At 33.8% G+C, this 6,099-nt stretch overlaps 1 long non-coding RNA gene across 1 annotated transcript in view; it reads left to right on the forward strand.

Moving 5' to 3' along the window:
- Window positions 1–6,099, forward strand: part of LOC117691340 (uncharacterized) — a 186,314-nt gene that overhangs the window by 134,001 nt on the left and 46,214 nt on the right. The gene's annotated exons all lie outside the window — the stretch shown is intronic.

Consider the following 6,099-nt stretch of genomic DNA (forward strand, 5'->3'; position numbering starts at 1 on the left):
TTGCTTTCGATGACGAACGGAACCTAGCGCGCTGGCCGCGCAGCGAAAGCAAGATTTTTGTCTTGCCTAGATGGCCGACTGTTAAGCGCGGTGGCCGCTCACTGCTAGGAGAATGGGTTCCAGAGGTCGTGAGTTCAAGCCTCGGTCAGAGCGGCGGTGGAGCTCCAATAGAAAGTGAATTTCCTTGTGCCTTATATATATCCATATTATTCACTATGGGCAGGTATATGTCGATTTGAGAGTTATTGCATTGTTTGTGCTTATTATATATGTATTTATCTCTGCAATGTGTATCGTTCCAATCCTCTCAAATTGTCGTTTAAATGTATTCCGCCGGTATCTCAAACGACTGTCGGTCGGGGCGGCGGTGGAGCTCCAATAAAAAGTGAATTTCTTTGTGTGTTATATATATATATATATATATATATATATATGCATTTGTTTGTGATCTTTACACCTACTAATTATCATTTAAGGCAAATCCACCGTTCCTCGTCCCATGCCAAGTCATTGTCCCGTAACGACTCAGCAATTACCGTTTAATGATTACAAAACAAACGCCTGTAGATGGTTAGATTTAAATTATTTTGTTTTTATAAATAACTAATTGATATCTAACATTAAAAGAAACATTGAATTAATTGGTCTTTCAACTGCATGTTACCTTTGTAACAATATTATCAGAACTGCCTTTTGTTGACGTTCTTCCGATGACGGTGCAATTAGTTCTAGAATGACTGCAGAATCATCGTTGGTTTATTTATTTTAAATTTTTTGTAATCCTTTAGTGCACTTTTTATTTTGTACAACATTATAGTATATAGCATTCAAATTAACACCATGAGAGTTTTGTTAAAGTGCATGATTTTCCATAGTTATTTTCACAAAACCTCACCCGAAAAATTTCAGGCTATAAAAATGCCCTCATTATACCAATTTAGACTAGGACTAGTATTTACCACAATGATTTATTTATTACCCGAATATTTGTATGTGAATTAAATAAACTTTTAACATAAAATTGTTCTGGATTAACAAAAAACAAAAGACGAATAAGGCTACGTAAAAGAATATTTTGATCACGTAATTTCAATATATTTCCCGTAATTACGAGAAAAGATCCCCTAATAACTAGAAAAGATTTCGTAATCTCGTTTTTACGAATAAGTTATCTTGTTATTACGAGAAAAAACTCGTTATTACATTAATACAAGAAAAAGTCTATTTAAAATAGTGCGATTCATTGTTCTACTTTTTCATTTTGTAAAAATGGATGAAAATAAGGAATTCATTTAATCAGTAAAAGAAATTGCCTTTTTTAATTTAGATTAACGATTTTGTCTTTAAAATGATGTATTTTGTGGGGTTTTCTTTGTTTTCATTTTTTTTTAAATTACAATAATAGCGCTTTTCCTGTATATGAATGAGTTTTATTTTTAGATATTTATTCATACTAAAATGTTGAAAATGTTGAAAGAAATAGTTACATCTTTCATAAAACGCAATAAATTAGGAAGGTCAAGATCAGTTATCAATAAGAAATTATTTGATTTAGTGAAATTCATCATTGACAGAGAGAGAAAAGTACATTGCAAAAATGATTACACTGTCACATTTTATCGGTTAGCGTTATTAAAAAAATTGAAAGGGTTTTGACCTAAAACATAGAAATTTTCCAACTGGCTAGAACTTTTAATTCAATCTCATTTCCCTTTACAAACAGGAAGTTTTGATCGATCTGAGCAAGATCGAAATTTAAGAAATTGGAAAATAATATATACAGTCTAAAACTGATAAGAAAGAAATCCGCTAAGACCTTCACAATGACTTGATAACTGCACTGCATTTACCAAAACGTCTGTCTACATGTAAGTAAAGTAACTAGCCAAATAGGGCTAAGTGGAGAGTATTATATATGCTCTAATAATGATTTTGTGCAATTTCATTTGCCTATGACACTTGACCTATTAACATCATTTAAAGTAACTGCATACCCTTTGATCAAAGACACCATGTGGGTGAAGTATTAGCCAGACTGGAACAAAGAAAGAGAAAACTCGTATGCCCCGGACAAGGATTTTTCATATGATTCTGCTATGACCTTCACATTTGGCCATAAATGTTTGTTCAAGGTTACAATTCACCCTTTACTCAAAAGATCAGTTTATATGAGGTACATGTATAAGCCAAATAGGGCTAAGCTAAGTGGAAATATTATATATTCTGAAAAAAGGATTTTTGCTTGGTCTGATATGACCTTGACACTTGACTTACAAACTCCATTTACGATTACTGAACACCCTTTTCGCAAAAACACTCAGTAGGTGAAGTATGAACCAGATTATGCCAATGGGAGAGCAGATATGCTTCTGACAAGCGTTCTCAGGCGGACAGACAGACGGATATACGAACTGAGGGACGGACAGGCTGACACTATAGGGCGCCCACAGAGCTGACCCTAATTATCGTTACTAAAGTGTTTTTTATGAATTGAAAGGAATTCACTTTTCTACGAGAATTCGAAGGCTAGAACGGTTTAAGTTTAGTAAAATATCATCGTTGGTTCACACTTACATGTACAACTAATTATTTCCACATCGTAAACTTTAAATAAGGATGCTTCCCAATATACGCCGTCAAGTTTTTTTTTTTATAGATTTGTTAAATGGATTTATATCAATGTATAATTGAAAGGTGCTATACTTCTTTAAAACGTCCAATACGCGTTACATGTACAATAAAAAGATTGTCGATCGCCGATTGATTAATTAAATTCAAACGAAAAAAAAAATGATATTTGAAGCAAGCGATTAATCAAGAAAAAAATGCGAAACTCACTTGTTTTTTTTTTTATTTTTGCCATGTTCGCAACCTTTATATCTCATATAAACATAATACAATTTTAAATATGTACTATTAATGGTAATATAATAAAAATTCACTGATGATATAAAAAAATCTAAAATAATAGCATTGTTGACTATTAATGATGTAAATTTTAGTACAATACTTGAGAAAAATAAAATACTTAAGTGATACTAATTATGAATTGTTGCATTATTGTTTCCCACATTTATTAAACACTGGACAGTCGCCATACTGAACTGTGACGTCATCAATGGCAACTTCACCTTGCTCGGTGCTTGCTTTAATCAAAATCTGAAATGTTTAAGTTTCTTTTATGATAATTCAGAAAAAATGATTACAATGGAATCTACTTGAAAATGGCATGGAAAACTTCAAAACCTTGCAATGTATTTTAAAAGATAATATGGTGTATATTTAAATCTTAAATATATGATAAACTTGTGTTGTATGTTCAAAATCTTGTGATATATATAAAAAATCGTATGATGTATGTTCGATAATCTTGTGTTGCATATTCAAAATCTTGTGATGTATATTCAATAAATCGTAAATGCAACTTGCCCCCCCCCCTCCACCGCTTGACCGAAGAGCGGCAGGAATGCTTTACAGCAGGCAGTCCGTCTGCTGAGCAGGCTGCAGTTCTATCTCAACGCGGGCACAAGTTCTGGTATCACGAAGCAGTGTTTCATCATTTCGTCGAACGGGTTTGCAGACGTGTGCTGCGATTGGACTCCCGCTCAAGACGGACGGGTCCGTGTAAGCCACGGCCTAATTAGCAAGTTGTGTTACATCAAACGCGGATTTTTTTTCATTTTGTAGACGGGTCTGCGTCCGCAGCCAGCGCAGGTTTTATCATTTCGAGGGGTGGGTCTGCGTAAGCTGCGACCTCTATCGACAAGTTCTGTAAATCCGAGCGCGGGACTTATCATTTGGAGAAAAGGGTTTGCATTTGGTTGCCACCACATCGGCAAAGTCTTAAAAAGGATATATATATATATATATATATATATATATATATATATATATATATATATATATATATATATATATATATATATCAAGATTAATTAGAATATTCGTCACAAGATATTAAACATTCATCACAAGATTATCAAACCTGCAACAATACAAAAAAAAAAAAGATTTTTACCCGCCATGGAGTTGTAGCCGTCGTGTTTAACATTGCCTCCGACCACGATGTCTCTTCGCTGCCGACGATTTCCATGATCGTGGTAGTTTGACCACTGGTTGAATCTTTCTGGGAGATGGTCAGGGTAGTAGTGTTGAGTTCCATGTAGTAGTACAGGGACACACATACGGGACCCGGGGAGATCTCACGGACACTGACCAGAGAAGCTGTACGGAGTGTGTCTGAACCGTACAGATACATGTATTTTCCTGTTTGTTGTAATTAAGACACACTATTAATCATATATTTTTCGTTAAAACGTATTGAGAAGATATCATATCGTTTCTATAAACTGGCCATCAAACTAAATCATGATTAAATCATTGTAATGTTGTGGTTATGAACCCAGAATTACGTGATTTGCAATATGCAAGGATTCAAATATTAAAGATAAAAAAAATAATCGAAGTTCACCATCTCCCGTTATAGCTTATGAAGTCTCGAGGGAAAATGTTTCAAAAATACGATTTCATTTTAAAAAATTTCAGAAAAAGTTCAACTTATGAGTAAACTAGAAGTATATGCAAAATATAAGCATGGTAAATTGACCGGATAGTTTTTTGGTTTTCGTGCTCAAATTTTGCTCGCATGTCCGATTCATCCTCAACATTTTATATGGGATTGTATAGGAGAAAGGCGGGTTATTATTTTTAATTTAACATCTAGAAACATACTATTTTCATTTAATTTTCAGCGATGGAAGGTAAACGTATAAGTAAATGGTTTGCCAAATAAGAACGAATTTGACCATATAGCTTTTATGCTATTCGTTCTCATAGTCTGATTCTATAAACGTGTCTTACCAGCCATTTTATATACAGATTTGTATAAAACAAAAGGGTGTTTAGTTATCGATTTTAATTTTATTTGTAACAGATTAAAAAAAAACCAAAGTAGAGTTTGTATTTTGATTCTTTGTTAGTCGTTCCGCAATTAAAGACCAAAATAGATCCTAGGATTATCTTTTGATAACTTCGTGTAATATTGGCAGTTAAAGGCCTTGTTGACTATTACTGGATTCCAAGTAATAATCAACTGAATTACACAACCACTATCAATTCACCAATACACAGTCAGTCGAGAGGCACTAAGACACAATCGAAGTCACCACGGCACTATCAAGTCACCACGACACAAGTTACAGAAGCAGGGATAAGAACTTTGTTGTCTAGCTAATAATTCTGTTGCTATCTGACACAGCTCAAATCCCTGTTCTGAATAACTCTAACCAAGGAGTTTCGCCAGATGACCTTTTCAGTCGTTCATCGGCCGAAGACTGACTAAGAGTAATGGGGTGTCCGTATATTTACTATTAAGCAAGTTCTCAGTGATTGGTCTAATCCCGAATCATTTTTTGGGGTATATTGGTAATCACTGATTGGTAAAAAGAAAATGCATTTCATTGTTAAACACATGATACATGTCAATCCGATGATAAATATATGACAATAGCCCGTGGAAGGCCGATAAATGAGCCTCGTATGTTGATACATTTTTTTTCACATACTAGTACGTTGTATATAATGTATCTATTTTTTTTTCCATTTTCTTTCTTAACCAATTTTTAAAAACTGAACCTCTCCCTTCTGACGCAGTTTTCCCCCTTTTTAAAGCCTATGCATTATTATATCATTTATTCCAAAAGAGTTTATATACCATGATATCTACCATTGAGGTATCAACACACAATGTTCATGGTTCACACATTAACATATAAGGTTTACTACGTATACGTATCTGCCGATGGTCTAAAAATGTATGTAATCTATGTATGTAACGAAAGTTGTCCGAACCTAGGTATCTGCGCAATGCATATATGTGCATGATGAACTAGCCCTACATTTCCGCAATGATGTTATTTAGTCAACAATCGTTCTTGTTACCTTGTTTTGAATATAATCTGGAAAATTGTTCAGATTAAACTAAAATCCTGCATTCAGGCAACGAATTTGCGCAATTTATTTAACAATGATCTAATCTTAATCTGTAAGTGTACTTAAAATACGATTGTAGTAAAACCATTCACTCTAGCTTTCGGTAAC

The sequence above is a fragment of the Magallana gigas genome, chromosome 4, assembly GCF_963853765.1.
Source record: "Magallana gigas chromosome 4, xbMagGiga1.1, whole genome shotgun sequence".
Classification (NCBI taxonomy): domain Eukaryota; kingdom Metazoa; phylum Mollusca; class Bivalvia; order Ostreida; family Ostreidae; genus Magallana; species Magallana gigas.